This window comes from Rattus norvegicus, chromosome 6 (genome assembly GCF_021556685.1).
Source record: "Rattus norvegicus strain SHRSP/BbbUtx chromosome 6, alternate assembly SHRSP_T2T, whole genome shotgun sequence".
Classification (NCBI taxonomy): domain Eukaryota; kingdom Metazoa; phylum Chordata; class Mammalia; order Rodentia; family Muridae; genus Rattus; species Rattus norvegicus.
Window position 1 is genome coordinate 89130648 of NC_141539.1, and position 18829 is coordinate 89149476.

Sequence of the window (18829 nt, forward strand, 5' to 3'; positions counted from 1 at the left end):
AGACCAATGGAATAGAATTGAAGACCCAGAAATGAACCCACACACCTATGGTCACTTGATTTTTGACAAAGGAGCCAAAACCATCCAATGGAAAAAAGATAGCATTTTCAGCAAATGGTGCTGGTTCAACTGGAGGGCAACATGTAGAAGAATGCAGATCGATCCATGCTTATCACCCTGTACAAAGCTTAAGTCCAAGTGGATCAAGGACCTCCACATCCAACCAGACACACTCAAACTAATAGAAGAAAAACTAGGGAAGCATCTGGAACACATGGGCACTGGAAAAAATTTCCTGAACAAAACACCAATGGCTCATGCTCTAAGATCAAGAATCGACAAATGGGATCTCATAAAACTGCAAATCTTCTGTAAGGCAAAGGACACTGTGGTTAGGACAAAACGGCAACCAACAGATTGGGAAAAGATCTTTACCAATCCTACAACAGATAGAGGGCTTATATCCAAAATATACAAAGAACTCAAGAAGTTAGACGGCAGGGAAACAAATAACCCTATTAAAAAATGGGGTTCAGAGCTAAACAAAGAATTCACAGCTGAGGAATGCCGAATGGCTGAGAAACACCTAAAGAAATGTTCAACATCTTTAGTCATAAGGGAAATGCAAATCAAAACAACCCTGAGATTTCACCTCACACCAGTGAGAATGGCTAAGATCAAAAACTCAGGTGACAGCAGATGCTGGCGAGGATGTGGAGAAAGAGGAACACTCCTCCATTGTTGGTGGGATTGCAGACTGGTAAAACCATTCTGGAAATCAGTCTGGAGGTTCCTCAGAAAATTGGACATTGAACTGCCTGAGGATCCAGCTATACCTCTCTTGGGCATATACCCAAAAGATGCCTCAACATATAAAAGAGACGCGTGCTCCACTATGTTCATCGCAGCCTTATTTATAATAGCCAGAAAATGGAAAGAACCCAGATGCCCTTCAACAGAGGAATGGATACAGAAAATGTGGTACATCTACACAATGGAATATTACTCAGCTATCAAAAACAACGAGTTTATGAAATTCGTAGGCAAATGGTTGGAACTGGAAAATATCATCCTGAGTGAGCTAACCCAATCACAGAAAGACATACATGGTATGCACTCATTGATAAGTGGCTATTAGCCCAAATGCTTGAATTACCCTAGATCCCTAGAACAAACGAAACTCAAGACGGATGATCAAAATGTGAATGCTTCACTCCTTCTTTAAATGAGGAAAAAGAATACCCTTGGCAAGGAAGGGAGAGGCAAAGATTAAAACAGAGACTGAAGGAACACCCATTCAGAGCCTGCCCCACATGTGGCCCATACATATACAGCCACCCAATTAGACAAGATGGATGAAGCAAAGAAGTGCAGACCGACAGGAGCCGGATGTAGATCGCTCCTGAGAGACACAGCCAGAATACAGCAAATATAGAGGCGAATGCCAGCAGCAAACCACTGAACTGAGAATAGGTCCCCTATTGAAGGAATCAGAGAAAGAACTGGAAGAGCTTGAAGGGGCTCGAGACCCCAAAAGTACAACAATGCCAAGCAACCAGAGCTTCCAGGGACTAAGCCACTACCTAAAGACTATACATGGACTGACCCTGGACTCTGACCCCATAGGTAGCAATGAATATCCTAGTAAGAGCACCAGTGGAAGGGGAAGCCCTGGGTCCTGCTAAGACTGAACCCCCAGTGAACTAGTCTATGGGGGGAGGGCGGCAATGGGGGGAGGGTTGGGAGGGGAACACCTATAAGGAAGGGGAGGGGGGAGGGGGATGTTTGCCCGGAAACCGGGAAAGGGAATAACACTCGAAATGTATATAAGAAATACTCAAGTTAATAAAAAAAATAAATAAATAAATAAATAAAAAAAAGAAACACTTACTAGCCAAAGAGTTCAAAATGAGAGTGGGATTTGGCTACAGGGAGAGACTCTGTCTCAAACAACAAAGATGACTACAGAAGGCGAAGAGAATAGTGGTTCAGTGAGACCAGGAGCTCCCTGGAAGAAAGCAAAGCTCAGCTGACAGAACAGAAAATCTGCTGCAGAAGCATCCATGCTGCAGATTCTCCACCATGAACTGATCAGCTAAAGACCGTCATACAAGATGTTGTTGGTGCTGTAATTTACTTACATGTTTAGATGAAGCAACTATCATTGCACTTGCTCCAGGATTTTCTTTTTTTAGTTCCAATATCAGAGAAACTGCTTTAAACTAGGCCTCTGCTTCTGACCATCTGTTTACAGAATCCAAACATTCGAGCCTGTTTTCCATCAAGCCCTGACATTGACAAGGTTTGTGACCTTGAAAAAGTTTCTGCCGGTCATGGTAGGGCACGTCTGCAACCAAAGAACTTTGTAAGTAGAGGTGGGAGACTCAGGAGTTCAAGGTCATTCTTGACTCGTGGCTACCCTGAGCCACATAAGAAAGACATTGTCTCAAAAAAAAATAATAATAAGAACAAAGTTTTTGCTATTTAAAAATAAAAGCATGCAGTTTCTTCTCTGTGTGAGAAATGGAAACTTCTCTCATTCAATATACTGGAGGAATTCAAATGAGACAATGTCTTTAATTAGCTCAATATTGGCTAGCACAAGGGAGACTCTCCATGAGTATGGCTGCACTACTCCTCTCTCCCCTTCACTAAATACATACATACATACAGAGAGGGGGGACAGACAGACAGACACAGACAGACACAGACAGACAGACAGACAGACAGACAGACAGAGACAAAGAGACCTTTAAAGGGATTAAGGTTGTCTAATACATCATTTGGATTTGCAAATTTAAAAAACAGGCTAGCTAAAAGAAGAAAAGGCTAGAGTTCAGGGATAGTGATTCCCCCTGAAGTCCTTTTATTGTTGAGGATAGCTTTAGCTATCCCGGGTTTTTGTTATTCCAGATGAATTTGCAAATTGTTCTGTCTAAGTCTTTGAAGAATTGGATTGGTATTTTGATGGGGATTGCATTGAATCTGTAGATTGCTTTTGGTAAAATGGCCATTTTTACTATATTAATCCTGCCAATCCATGAGCATGGGAGATCTTTCCATCTTCTGAGGTCTTCTTCAATTTCCTTCTTCAGTGTCTTGAAGTTCTTATTGTACAGATCTTTTACTTGCTTGGTTAAAGTCACACCGAGGTACTTTATATTATTTGGGTCTATTATGAAGGGTGTCGTTTCCCTAATTTCTTTCTCAGCTTGTTTCTCTTTTGTATAGAGGAAGGCTACTGATTTATTTGAGTTAATTTTATACCCAGCCACTTTGCTGAAGTTGTTTATCAGCTTTAGTAGTTCTCTGGTGGAACTTTTGGGATCACTTAAATACACTATCATATCATCTGCAAACAGTGATATTTTGACTTCTTCTTTTCCGATCTGTATCCCCTTGACCTCCTTTTGTTGTCTGATTGCTCTGGCTAGAACTTCAAGAACTATATTGAATAAGTAGGGAGAGAGTGGGCAGCCTTGTCTAGTCCCTGATTTTAGTGGGATTGCTTCAAGTTTCTCTCCATTTAGTTTAATGTTAGCAACTGGTTTGCTGTATATGGCTTTTACTATGTTCAGGTATGGGCCTTGAATTCCTATTCTCTCCAGGACTTTTATCATGAAGGGGTGTTGAATTTTGTCAAATGCTTTCTCAGCGTCTAATGAAATGATCATGTGGTTCTGTTCTTTCAGTTTGTTTATATAATGGATCACGTTGATGGTTTTCCGTATATTAAACCATCCCTGCATGCCTGGGATGAAGCCTACTTGGTCATGGTGGATGATTGTTTTGATGTGCTCTTGGATTCGGTTTGCCAGAATTTTGTTGAGTATTTTTGCATCGATAATCATAAGGGAAATTGGTCTGAAGTTCTCTTTCTTTGTTGTGTCTTTGTGTGGTTTAGGTATAAGAGTAATTGTGGCTTCCTAGAAGGTATTCGGTAGTGATCCATCTGTTTCAATTTTGTGGAATAGTTTGGATAATATTGGTATGAGGTCTTCTATGAAGGTTTGGTAGAATTCTGCACTAAACCCGTCTGGACCTGGGCTCTTTTTGGTTGGGAGACCTTTAATGACTGCTTCTATTTCCTTAGGAGTTATGGGGTTGTTTAACTGGTTTATCTGTTCCTGATTTAACTTCGGTACCTGGTATCTGTCTAGGAAATTATCCATTTCCTGAAGATTTTCAAGTTTTGTTGAATATAGGTTTTTATAGTAAGATGTGATGATTTTTTGAATTTCCTCTGAATCTGTTGTTATGTCTCCCTTTTCATTTCTGATTTTGTTAATTTGGACGCACTCTCTGTGTCCTCTCGTTAGTCTGGCTCAGGGTTTATCTATCTTGTTGATTTTCTCAAAGAACCAACTTTTGGTTCTGTTGATTCTTTCTATGGTCCTTTTTGTTTCTACTTGGTTGATTTCAGCTCTGAGTTTGATTATTTCCTGCCTTCTACTCCTCCTGGGTGTATTTGCTTCTTTTTGTTCTAGAGCTTTTAGGTATGCTGTCAAGCTGCTGACATATGCTCTTTCCTGTTTCTTTCTGCAGGCACTCAGCGCTTTGAGTTTTCCAGTATTACAGAGCAATAGTGATAAAAACTGCATGGTATTGGTACAGAGACAGACAGATAGACCAATGGAATAGAATTGAAGACCCAGAAATGAACCCACACGCCTATGGTCACTTGATTTTTGACAAAGGAGCCAAAACCATCAAATGGAAAAAAGATAGCATTTTCAGCAAATGGTGCTGGTTCAACTGGAGGTCAACATGTAGAAGAATGCAGATCGATCCATGCTTATCACCCTGTACAAAGCTTAAGTCCAAGTGGATCAAGGACCTCCACATCAAACCAGACACACTCAAACTAATAGAAGAAAAGCTAGGGAAGCATCTGGAACACATGGGCACTGGAAAAAATTTCCTAAACAAAACAGCAATGGCTTACGCTCTAAGATCAAGAATCGACAAATGGGATCTCATAAAACTACAAAGCTTCTGTAAGGCAAAGGACACGGTGGTTAGGACAAAACGGCAACCAACAGATTGGGAAAAGATCTTTACCAATCCTACAACAGATAGAGGCCTTATATCCAAAATATACAAAGAACTCAAGAAGTTAGACGGCAGGGAAACAAATAACCCTATTAAAAAATGGGGTTCAGAGCTAAACAAAGAATTCACAGCTGAGGAATGCCGAATGGCTGAGAAACACCTAAAGAAATGTTCAACATCTTTAGTCATAAGGGAAATGCAAATCAAAACAACCCTGAGATTTCACCTCACACCAGTGAGAATGGCTAAGATCAAAAACTCAGGGGACAACAGATGCTGGCGAGGATGTGGAGGAAGAGGAACACTCCTCCATTGTTGGTGGGATTGCAAACTGGTACAACCATTCTGGAAATCAGTCTGGAGGTTCCTCAGAAAATTGGACATTGAACTGCCTGAGGATCCAGCTATACCTCTCTTGGACATATACCCAAAAGATGCCCCAACATATAAAAAAGACACGTGCTCCACTATGTTCATTGCAGCCTTATTTATAATAGCCAGAAGCTGGAAAGAACCCAGATGCCCTTCAACCGAGGAATGGATACAGAAAATGTGGTACATCTACACAATGGAATATTACTCAGCTATCAAAAACAACGACTTTATGAAATTCGTAGGCAAATGGTTGGAACTGGAAAACATCATCCTGAGTGAGCTAACCCAATCACAGAAAGACATACATGGTATGCACTCATTGATAAGTGGCTATTAGCCCAAATGCTTGAATTACCCTAGATGCCTAGAGCAAATGAAACTCAAGACGGATGATCAAAATGTGAATGCTTCACTCCTTCTTTAAAAGGGGAACAAGAATACCCTTGGCAGGGAAGAGAGAGGCAAAGATTAAAACAGAGACTGAAGGAACACCCATTCAGAGTCTGCCCCACATGTGGCCCATACATATATAGCCACCCAATTAGACAAGATGGATGAAGCAAAGAAGTGCAGACCGACAGGAGCCGGATGTAGATCGCTCCTGAGAGACACAGCCAGAATACAGCAAATACAGAGGCGAATGCCAGCAGCAAACCACTGAACTGAGAATAGGTCCTCTATTGAAGGAATCAGAGAAAGAACTGGAAGAGCTTGAAGGGGCTCGAGACTCCATATGTACAACAATGCCAAGCAACCAGAGCTTCCAGGGACTAAGCCCCTACCCAAAGACTATACATGGACTGACCCTGGACTCTGACCTCATAGGTAGCAATGCATATCCTAGTAAGAGCACCAGTGGAAGGGGAAGCCCTGAGTCCTGCTAAGACTGAACCCCCAGTGAACTAGACTGGTAGGGGGAGGGCGGCAATGGGGGGAGGGTTGGGAGGGGAACACCCATAAGGAAGGGGAGGGGGGAGGGGGATGTTTGCCCGGATACCGGGAAAGGGAATAACACTTGAAATGTATATAAGAAATACTCAAGTTAATAAAAAAAATATATATAGAAATAAAAAAAAGAAAGTATTTAGAACATAAAAAAAAAGAAGAAGAAAAGGCTAGATACTAACATTTCTCCAGAGTGTTGATTGTGTTTCCTTCTAGCTTTCTGCTTACTGGCGGAGCACACGCATGTTCTCACTCCCCACTGACTGCGCTCACATGTGCCACAGTCCCTCAAGAAAGCACCTCTCCTGCAAGTGCTCTCTACCTGCTTCGGTGGTGATGACCACTGACTTGTACATGATGTCAGTCTCTATTCATTTCAGAACCTCTCTCCACTCCACAGCGCCCCCCCCCTTCCTTCCACAGTCACCCAATGAACTGCCCAGTTCTGCTCATGACAAACCTTCCAGTTGGGAGTGAGATTCTTCACAGCACAGTTCAAAGTTGCAAACGGACGAAGTACAGCATACTGACAATAATTCTTTAAATATTGGAGAAGTGTATCACTGATTTAAAAACCATTTAACCCAAATATAATGAAATTTACATTATTGACAGCACATCTAATTCTCCTTTTTTAAAGCAAACACAACCTTACAGTCTCATAGATGTGTGAGTGTGTCTGTGTGTGTGTGTGTGTGTGTGTCCATAATCTCTATATCACTTCTTTTCATAACCTTGTCAGATGCCAAATGGCCTTTTTTGCTCTCAGTAATATTCACATACAGAAAATGTCTTATCCCTATCATTTCATACTTTAATATGATTTTATCAACATGTGCTACTTTCCTGACATTTGCCTTTCAAGTATTATAACCAGCTGTGAAAAGCAAGCTTTTGTCATATGTTATAGGGACTTAGGGCAGCACCAACAACGTCAGTGAAAGATAAGAGAACCCTCAGCTAATCCACTGAAACCTAACCCTGTGGACACTCCATATCCATGCCCCCAGGCAAACTGTTTGTTCTGTGTAAAGGAAGGGACAGAATGCCTTGAAGACTGCACCTCCAAAGGCTTTTGCTTCATATTCTACAGAAAGTTGAAAACCTAGTCAGTTCCAATTGTTTCACTCTGTGCTAAAATATAAAGATTGCTGGACACTATGTCCTTGCATACATGGTTTTGCCCAAGCAAAAACAACAATAACACGTGAACACACGACCTAAGGAAGTTCAGCTCAACATTTCCTCATTCCCTGACTTCTTGTCAAATCTTCCTTCTTACCCACACACACTTTACCAAGGCCATCTGGTCTAGGCACGTTCTCTGTTTCAGTTTCCAATCAGCTCTTGCTTCTTTCCACCAAAATGCCACACCTTTTCCTGGCTAACTTAATCAGTTAGATTAAAAATGCCTATCAGCTCAGATTTTGTAGCCATTAGAATGGCTTACACTAGTAAGCCATGACAACACCTCTATACCAGTCACCTTACAACAGTCTCTAATACTTCACTAGTTAAAGCATTCTTTCTTCTCACGTCTGCCTCAGAGTATCTGAAACTTTCCTTGGGTCTCCTTACTCTCTTCAAAACCACAGCCACAATTAAAAACCCACGCCAGCAATCACTCATGGCATTTTCCCATGGGTTCTCTCAGGTTTTCTTTTTTTTTTTTATTATTAACTTGAGTATTTCTTATATACATTTCAAGTGTTATTCCCTTTCCCGGTTTCCGGGCAAACATCCCCCTCCCGCCTCCCCTTCCTTATGGGTGTCCCTCTCCCAACCCTCCCCCCATTGCCACCCTCCCCCCATAGTCTAGTTCACTGGGGGTTCAGTCTTAGCAGGACCCAGGGCTTCCCCTTCCACTGGTGCTCTTACTAGGATATTCATTGCTACCTATGAGGGCAGAGTCCAGGGTCAGTCCATGTATAGTCTTTAGGTAGTGGCTTAGTCCCTGGAAGTTCTGGTTGCTTGACATTGTTGTACTTTTGGGGTCTCGAGCCCCTTCAAGCTCTTCCAGTTCTTTCTCTGATTCCTTCAACGGGGGACCTATTCTCAGTTCAGTGGTTTGCTGCTGACATTCACCTCTGTATTTGCTGTATTCTGGCTGTGTCTCTCAGGAGTGATCTACATCCGGCTCCTGTCGGTCTGCACTTCTTTGCTTCATCCATCTTGTCCAATTGGGTGACTGTATATGTATGGGCCACTTGTGGGGCAGGCTCTGAATGGGTGTTCCTTCAGTCTCTGTTTTAATCTTTGCCTCTACCTTCCCTGCCAAGGGTATTCTTTTTCCTCATTTAAAGAAGGAGTGAAGCATTCACATTTTGATCATCTGTCTTGAGTTTCGTTTGTTCTAGGGATCTAGGGTAATTCAAGCATTTGGGCTAATAGCCACTTATCAATGAGTGCATACCATGTATGTCTTTCTGTGATTGGGTTAGCTCACTCAGGGTGATATTTTCCAGTTCCAACCATTTGCCTACGAATTTCATAAACTCGTTGTTTTTGATAGCTGAGTAATATTCCATTGTGTAGATGTACCACATTTTCTGAATTCATTACTCTGTTGAAGGGCATCTGGGTTCTTTCCATTTTCTGGCTATTATAAATAAGGCTGCGATGAACATAGTGGAGCACGTGTCTCTTTTATATGTTGAGGCATCTTTTGGGTATATGCCCAAGAGAGGTATAGCTGGATCCTCAGGCAGTTCAATGTCCAATTTTCTGAGGAACCTCCAGACTGATTTCCAGAATGGTTTTACCAGTCTGCAATCCCACCAACAATGGAGGAGTGTTCCTCTTTCTCCACATCCTCGCCAGCATCTGCTGTCACCTGAGTTTTTGATCTTAGCCATTCTCACTGGTGTGAGGTGAAATCTCAGGGTTGTTTTGATTTGCATTTCCCTTATGACTAAAGATGTTGAACATTTCTTTAGGTGTTTCTCAGCCATTCGGCATTCCTCAGCTGTGAATTCTTTGTTTAGCTCTGAACCCAATTTTTTAATAGGGTTATTTGTTTCCCTGCCGTCTAACTTCTTGAGTTCTTTGTATATTTTGGATATAAGGCCTCTATCTGTTGTAGGATTGGTAAAGATCTTTTCCCAATCTGTTGGTTACCGTTTTGTCCTAACCACAGTATCCTTTGCCTTACAGAAGCTTTGCAGTTTTATGAGATCCCATTTGTCGATTCTTGATCTTAGAGCGTAAGCCATTGGTGTTTTGTTCAGGAAATTTTTTCCAGTGCCCATGTGTTCCAGATGCTTCCCTAGCTTTTCTTCTATTAGTTTGAGTGTGTCTGGTTTGATGTGGAGGTCGTTGATCCACTTGGACTTAAGCTTTGTACAGGGTGATAAGCATGGGTCGATCTGCATTCTTCTACATGTTGACCTCCAGTTGAACCAGCACCATTTACTGAAAATGCTATCTTTTTTCCATTGGATGGTTTTGGCTCCTTTGTCAAAAATCAAGTGACCATAGGTGTGTGGGTTCATTTCTGGGTCTTCAATTCTATTCCATTGGTCTATCTGTCTGTCTCTGTACCAATACCATGCAGTTTTTATCACGATTGCTCTGTAATACTGCTTGAGTTCAGGGATAGTGATTCCCCCTGAAGTACTTTTATTGTTGAGGATAGCTTTAGCTATCCTGGGTTTTTTGTTATTCCAGATGAATTTGCAAATTGTTCTGTCTAACTCTTTGAAGAATTGGATTGGTATTTTGATGGGGATTGCATTGAATCTGTAGATTGCTTTTAGTAAAATAGCCATTTTTACTATATTAATCCTGCCAATCCATGAGCATGGGAGATCTTTCCATCTTCTGAGGTCTTCTTCAATATCTTTCCTCAGTGTCTTGAAGTTCTTATTGTACAGATCTTTTACTTGCTTGGTTAAAGTCACACCGAGGTACTTTATATTATTTGGGTCTATTATGAAGGGTGTCGTTTCCCTAATTTCTTTCTCGGCTTGTTTCTCTTTTGTATAGAGGAAGGCAACTGATTTATTTGAGTTAATTTTATACCCAGCCACTTTGCTGAAGTTGTTTATCAGCTTTAGTAGTTCTCTGGTGGAACTTTTGGGATCACTTAAATATACTATCATGTCATCTGCAAATAGTGATATTTTGACCTCTTCTTTTCCGATCTGTATCCCCTTGATCTCCTTTTGTTGTCTGATTGCTCTGGCTAGAACTTCAAGAACTATATTGAATAAGTAGGGAGAGAGTGGGCAGCCTTGTCTAGTCCCTGATTTTAGTGGGATTGCTTCAAGTTTCTCTCCATTTAGTTTAATGTTAGCAACTGGTTTGCTGTATATGGCTTTTACTATGTTCAGGTATGGGCCTTGAATTCCTATTCTTTCCAGGACTTTTATCATGAAGGGGTGTTGAATTTTGTCAAATGCTTTCTGAGCATCTTATGAAATGATCATGTGGTTCTGTTCTTTCAGTTTGTTTATATAATGGATCACGTTGATGGTTTTCCGTATATTAAACCATCCCTGCATGCCTAGGATTAAGCCTACTTGATCATGGTGGATGATTGTTTTGATGTGCTCTTGGATTCGGTTTGCCAGAATTTTATTGAGTATTTTTGCATCGATATTCATAAGGGAAATTGGTCTGAAGTTCTCTTTCTTTGTTGTGTCTTTGTGTGGTTTAGGTATAAGAGTAATTGTGGCTTCGTAGAAGGAATTCGGTAGTGCTCCATCTGTTTCAATTTTGTGGAATAGTTTGGATAATATTGGTATGAGGTCTTCTATGGAGGTTTGATAGAATTCTGCACTAAACCCGTCTAGACCTGGGCTCTTTTTGGTTGGGAGACCTTTAATGACTGCTTCTATTTCCTTAGGAGTTATGGGGTTGTTTAACTGGTTTATCTGTTCCTGATTTAACTTCGATACCTGGTATCTGTCTAGGAAATTGTCCATTTCCTGAAGATTTTCAAGTTTTGTTGAATATAGGTTTTTATAGTAAGATCTGATGATTTTTTTGAATTTCCTCTGAATCTGTAGTTATGTCTCCCTTTTCATTTCTGATTTTGTTAATTTGGACGCACTCTCTGTGTCCTCTCCTTAGTCTGGCTAAGGGTTTATCTATCTTGTTGATTTTCTCAAAGAACCAACTTTTGGTTCTGTTGATTCTTTCTATGGTCCTTTTTGTTTCTACTTGGTTGATTTCAGCTCTGAGTTTGATTATTTCCTGCCTTCTACTCCTCCTGGGTGTATTTGCTTCTTTTTGTTCTAGAGCTTTTAGGTGTGCTGTCAAGCTGCTGACATATGCTCTTTCCTGTTTCTTTCTGCAGGCACTCAGCGCTATGAGTTTTCCTCTTAGCACAGCTTTCATTGTGTCCCATAAGTTTGGGTATGTTGTATCTTCATTTTCATTAAATTCTAAAAAGTTTTTAATTTCTTTCTTTATTTCTTCCTTGACCAGGTTATCATTGAGTAGAGCATTGTTCAATTTCCACGTATATGTGGGCATTCTTCCCTTATTGTTATTGAAGACCAGTTTTAGGCCGTGGTGGTCCGATAGCACGCATGGGATTATTTCTATCTTTCTGTACCTGTTGAGGCCCGTTTTTTGACCAATTATATGGTCAATTTTGGAGAAAGTACCATGAGGAGCTGAGAAGAAGGTATATCCTTTTGCTTTAGGATAGAATGTTCTATAAATATCCATTAAGTCCATTTGGCTCATGACTTCTCTTAGTCTGTCGACATCACTGTTTAATTTCTGTTTCCATGATCTGTCCATTGATGAGAGTGGTGTGTTGAAATCTCCCACTATTATTGTGTGAGGTGCAATGTGTGCTTTGAGCTTTAGTAAGGTTTCTTTTACATATGTAGGTGCCCTTGTATTTGGGGCATAGATATTTAGGATTGAGAGTTCATCTTGGTGGATTTTTTCTTTGATGAATATGAAGTGTCCTTCCTTATCTTTTTTGATGACTTTTAGTTGGAAATTGATTTTATTTGATATTAGAATGGCTACTCCAGCTTGCTTCTTCTGACCATTTGCTTGGAAAGTTGTTTTCCAGCCTTTCACTCTGAGGTAGTGTCTGTCTTTGTCTCTGAGGTGTGTTTCCTGTAGGCAGCAGAATGCAGGGTCCTCGTTGCGTATCCAGTTTGTTAATCTATGTCTTTTTATTGGGGAGTTGAGGCCATTGATATTGAGAGATATTAAGGAATAGTGATTATTGCTTCCCGTTATATTCATATTTGGATGTGAGGTTATGTTTGTGTGCTTTCATTCTCTTTGTTTTGTTGCCAAGACGATTAGTTTCTTGCTTCTTCTAGGGTATAGCTTGCCTCCTTATGTTGGGCTTTACCATTTATTATCCTTTGTAGTGCTGGATTTGTAGAAAGATATTGTGTAAATTTGGTTTTGTCATGGAATATCTTGGTTTCTCCATCAATGTTAATTGAGAGTTTTGCTGGATACAGTAACCTGGGCTGGCATTTGTGTTCTCTTAGGGTCTGTATGACATCAGTCCAGGATCTTCTGGCCTTCATAGTTTGTGGCGAGAAGTCTGGTGTGATTCTGATAGGTCTCCCTTTATATGTTACTTGACCTTTTTCCCTTACTGCTTTTAATATTCTTTCTTTATTTTGTGCGTTTGGTGTTTTGACAATTATGTGACGGGAGGTGTTTCTTTTCTGGTCCAATCTGTTTGGAGTTCTGTAGGCTTCTTGTATGTCTATGGGTATCTCTTTTTTTAGGTTAGGGAAGTTTTCTTCTATGATTTTGTTGAAGATATTTACTGGTCCTTTGAGCTGGTAGTCTTCACTCTCTTCTATATCTATTATCCTTAGGTTTGATCTTCTCATTGAGTCCTGGATTTCCTGTATGTTTTGGACCAGTAGCTTTTTCCGCTTTACATTATCTTTGACAGTTGAGTCAATGATTTCTATGGAATCTTCTGCTCCTGAGATTCTCTCTTCCATCTCTTGTATTCTGTTGGTGAAGGTTGTATCTACAGCTCCTTGTCTCTTCTTTTGGTTTTCTATATCCAGGGTTGTTTCCATGTGTTCTTTCTTGATTGCTTCTATTTCCATTTTTAATTCCTTCAACTGTTTGATTGTGTTTTCCTGGAATTCTTTCAGGGATTTTTGTGTCTCCTCTCTATGGGCTTCTACTTGTTTATTTATGTTTTCCTGGAATTCTTTCAGGGATTTTTGCGATTCTTTCAGGCATTTTTGCGATTCCTCTCTGTAGGCTTCTACTTGTTCTCTAAGGGAGTTCTTCACGTCTTTCTTGAAGTCCTCCAGCATCATGATCAAAAATGATTTTGGAACTAGATCTTGCTTTTCTGGTGTGTTTGGATATTCCATGTTTGTTTTGATGGGAGAATTGGGCTCCGATGGTGCCATGTAGTCTTGGTTTCTGTTGCTTGGGTTCCTGCGCTTGCCTCTTGCCATCAGATTATCTCTAGTGTTACTTTGTTCTGCTATTTCTGACAGTGGCTAGACTGTCCTATAAGCCTGTGTGTCAGGAGTGCTGTAGACCTGTTTTCCTCTCTTTCAGTCAGTTATGGGGACAGAGTGTTCTGCTTTCGTGCGTGTAGTTTTTCCTCTCTACAGGTCTTCAGCTGTTCCTGTGGGCCTGTGTCTTGAGTTCACCAGGCAGGTCACTTGCAGCAGAAAATTTGGTCTTACCTGTGGTCCTGAGGCTCAAGTTCGCTCGTGGGGTGCTGCCCATGGGCTCTCTGCAGCGGCAGCAACCAGGAAGACCTGTGCCGCCCCTTCCGGGAGCTTCAGTGCACCAGGGTTCCAGATGGTCTTTGGCTTTTTCCTCTGGCGTCCGAGATGTGTGTGCAGAGAGCAGTCTCTTCTGGTTTCCCAGGCTTGTCTGCCTCTCTGAAGGTTCAGCTCTCCCTCCCACGGGATTTGGGTGCAGAGAACTGTTTATCCGGTCTGTTTCCTTCTGGTTCTGGTGGTGTCTCAGGCACAGGGGTCCTGCCGCTCCTGGGCCCTCCCCCACGGGAGCCCAGAGGCCTTATACAGTTTCCTCTTGGGCCAGGGATGTGGGCAGGGGTGAGCAGTGTTGGTGGTCTCTTCCGCTCTGCAGCCTCAGGAGTGCCCACCTGACCAGGCGGTTGGGTCTCTCTCTCACAGGGTCTGGGGGCAGAGAGCTGCTGCTCAAGTTTTCTAATACACACCATTGCAACTAACTATTGAAACAACCCCATGAGATTTATATTATCCTGACTCTAGGTTAGGAAGTTGAGAGGTTAAGGCAGTTAAAGAACCTGTCAGCCTACAGAGCTTTAAAGTGACTGTCAAAGCTCTCTACCTTCCAAATCAGTGTGCAGCACATAAAACCAGCAAACTTCTATCTGGCCCCATTTAGTGTGCCCAGGCTGGAGCTGGAGGAGACCACCCACCAGAGTACCGTTTCCATTTTCACATCTTTTTTTTTCTTTTTTTTTTGGATGTTTTGTATTTACATTTCAAATGTTATCCCTTTTCCAGGTTTCCCCTCCGGAAACCCCTTATCCCATACCCCCTACCCCTGTTTCTATGAATGTATTCTTCCACACACCGACTCACTCCTTTCTGCCTCTCTGCCCTGGCATTCCCCTACACTGGGACATCGAGTCTTCACAGGACTAAGGGCTTCTCCTTCCATTGATGCCCAACAAGGCTATCCCCTGTTACATATTCGGATGGAGTCATGAGTGGCTTCATGTGTACTCTTCGGTTGGTGGGAGCTGGGGGTGGGGGTGGCTGGTTGGTTAATGTCATTGTTCTTCCAATGGATTGCAAACACCTTCAGCTCCTTCAGTCCTTTCTCTAACTCCTCCTTTTGGGACCCCATACTCAGTTCAATAGTTGGCTGCAAGCTTCTGCTTTCTGAAAAGCAGACTCTATAGACCTTAACAGTCTTATTTTTCCCAGCAGCCAGCCTTTCTCAGAGCTTTCTACCAGTTGCAGCCTACCAACTACTCAACTCGATCACACCAGTGTCCCATATGTCTGCCACATGTCCATTTATCAGAGTGTGCTCTTGCCCAGCCTTAATATTATCATATCTAAAACTCACATCCATACTTCCAATGGCAGCTGCTTGCAGCTCAAGGGTTTTAATATCAGTACATACAGGAGAAATGAGATGTAGTCACAAAATACCATTAGACTTCCAGTCTGAGCATTTAAATGCACAGTTTGTTCATAGACAAAACCTTCTCCAAAGTCTAAGTTCATTTGCTTGTATTGGCTGTTCCTTTAAATTAAAAAGTTAGGGATAATTACATTTTGATAATCCCTGAGCCACTTCTGACAGACTAAGCCTTGTACACATCTGAAAATGACACTTGTATAATAACTGCTTGTAAAAACAAAACTGGGGATTAAAGCTATAAGCTTGCATTTTAATGTTCAAATACATAAAAGGAGCCAAAATAATAATGCAGATATCCTCCCTTACTCAGAAACTCCTCATGTAGAAGTTTGGAGATTATAAAACTAAAAACTCGTGGAAATAGCTTACTACTCATGGTGGGAAATGAAAATATAAGATTGGGTTGCTTTTTGCTCTGTTTTGTTCATTATTTATTTCTAAGGGGCACAACCGATTTATTTGTAAAGGGCACAACCAAGGTTTGCTTACCTTTTAAAAATAGTCAATTGTAGTTCTGGGACTAGGCTGGCCAACAGCAGAGCTATGTGCCCGGGTTCCTACCAGACTGATGTTTGGTCCTGAGTCCTCGGCATGGCTGTCTTTGGGGTTGAAGGCCAGGGAGCTGCCACATCCTCACTTTGTTGACAATCCTGGCATCTGTGCTCCTTTTTCCTGGGCTACTCCAGCAGGTGTGTTTGCTAAGGCCTTTCCGGTCAAGTCCAACACAACCATCAAGAGATCAGACAGGAGAAAACTTCCTGCTGATGTGACAACTGCTTTCCCCACCCTTGGAACAGATCAGATCTCTGATCTGATCCCTGGAAAGAAAGATCTAAGCATTATGAAGTTGTATGCTCACAAAGGGGATGTAGTGACTGTTACACAAGTGGTGGTAACTCCATCCTATTTGAACTGGAGAAAAAAATTATATCTAAAAGTGTAGTCCTATCTTCTACCAGCCTTTATAGCATGGCCCGTGGGACTCAAAAAACTAGTGGTGGGGAGGTTGGGGGAGCAGATTTGATGCTTCCAGGAGTAGTGGCGCTCCCTATTGGTCTGCCTCTGGTACTTTTAAGAACAGAGCTCTCATAGTAATCAGAGTGGCTGCCATGTCCACGATTCAGATGCTGGCTTCAGGCCTGAAAGCAAAGGGCTTCTCTGTGCTCCATACTTATCAGGACCACTTATGCAAATCTGGAGACAAGTGGTCTCCACTACCATTGCCCTACTGGCAGTGGTTCCCACAGATAGCAACGAGGAGAAGGTGGACATTGGTCTGCCTGGAAACCCAAAGAGCCTGACCCTGGAAGGAGAGGAGAATGGAAAGGATCCTCTCCCGGAAGTCTCTGAAAACACCAGCTCTAAGACCCTGAGCTACGGTTCCTTGGATGGCAAGCCTCTTCAAGAGCAAACGGATGAGCTGTCACAGTAGTGCTTCCTGCATGCCTTGAAGAGTCGAGTCAAAAAAAAAAAAAAGCCTATCTCTCTTTATTCACCAGCACACTCCTTGGCAGTCACATGCTCTCCTGCTGCCCTAAAGGACAGCAACTAGATATAAAAAAAAAAATCAAGCTATAAAAAGTTATCTAAGTTCGGGGTTGGGGATTTAGCTCAGTGGTAGAGCGCTTGCCTAGGAAGCGCAAGGCCCTGGGTTCGGTCCCCAGCTCCGGAAAAAAAAAGAACAAAAAAAAAAAAGTTATCTAAGTTCCTGCACCACATGCAGCAGGAGCCGACTCTCCAGGCAAGGATGCTGAAAGGGGGTGGAGAGCATTGTGGCTGTGAACTGGAGGTACCGGGATGTCCAGGAAGGTAGCAGGGAATAGCCCTATCTCTCTCCAGGTATAAAATCCCTCTAACTGTGTCCCCGCCAGCACGACCCAGCTCTTCCTGGAGTCTGGTCACAAAAAGGAGAGCAGCCTTGAGGGCAGTGAGGTTCAAAGGATCATCACCGACCATGCCAAGAGAAACAACCCGGTTGATGCAGACAACAGAAATCTGGTGAAGTTGGATCCTGGCTTATGTGACTGCATCTTACAGAACAATGAACCTTGGTCATGAAGCATTGGTGGGAATATCCCCTGACCAAGAGTTTGAAAAATCCGCAGCCTGCCTAACAAGTGACATTTCCTGGCCAGGAACCCATTCTAAAGAAAGGAAAACTCTGTCCAACTGATATCATTTTTACACAGAATAAAATTGTAATGAAAAGGTGACTGTGGTCCAGAACTTGGAAACCTATGGTCTCGATCCCTGCTCAGTGGCTGCCATTCTCTAGAAGTGATGTCAAGCCAGCATCATCATCTCCCCTGCCCCTGGGACCAAAGACAGGGCAGGTCCAGGGGAACCAGATCTACCACCTTGGCCAGCTACTGCTTGAAGAATAGCAGCTCCAGGAAAATAAATCCAAGGCTTAGAAAAGGCCCCCAAACCTGGCAAAAAGTGACAAGACTCATTTTATACAGTGGATCCCATGGGAACTCAGCTTCTGAGCTGATAACTTGTATGAGCAGTTACAACTTTTGCAAATAAAAACTGTAACTCTTTACTGAAAGCTTTTATTCTAAAAAAAAATAAGTAAATAAATAAAACTAGTCAGTTAGAAAACAAACCTCAGGGCTAGGATTATCAGTACATTCACTGACTATGCTGTCCATGGAACATTGGCTTCAGCAAAACTTCCCCTTACAACGCCTTCTGTTTCTATTTTGTCACAATGTCTCTGAAGAACACTGAGATGCCAAGAGATCAGAGGCCACAAGGAGAGAAGTCTGCAGCTATGACAAAAGGCTATCTGGCACAAATCTGACCCGTGTGAATAATGGCATCGGCTTTGGCTTACTCCATCTATGAACAACTATGCCTGCTGAGCCATGCTAAAGACAGTACAGGAGCCCTTTACAGTCACCTAGTTCGCTTCTGTTACACTATGTCACTAGAACCTGATCAAAGTACACAGGATGTCTTTTGGAATAAAATCTTCCCATTTTGCTTTTGTTCACATAAATCCCAAACCACCTTACTCCAGTTATCCGTTTCAACAGCATTAACTGCTCCTTCTGTATGTTCCATCCCAGGGTATGCCCCAAATTTTATTGACCATTCATTTCACATTATTGACCCAACCCAGAAAGAGCTCAGAAGATTCTCAGTTCGTTATTTCTTCCAAAGCCCACCAGAGCTGTATGAATGATGAGAGTTCATTCTTTTCATTCTTCCAATCTACCAATTCTACCAATCAATTTACTGTTGGACTGGGAAGAAGAATCAAATACATCTGTCTTCTCCATAACTATGATCCATAAAGTGACAGATATCCCTTTTTTAAACTGAGAAATAATTA

At 42.0% G+C, this 18829-nt stretch overlaps 1 pseudogene; it reads left to right on the top strand.

Annotated features, from left to right (window-relative positions):
* The first annotated feature begins 16057 nt into the window (after nt 1-16057).
* Nucleotides 16058-17873, top strand: Eif2d-ps2 (eukaryotic translation initiation factor 2D, pseudogene 2; annotated as a pseudogene).
* Nucleotides 17874-18829: the final 956 nt, after the last annotated feature.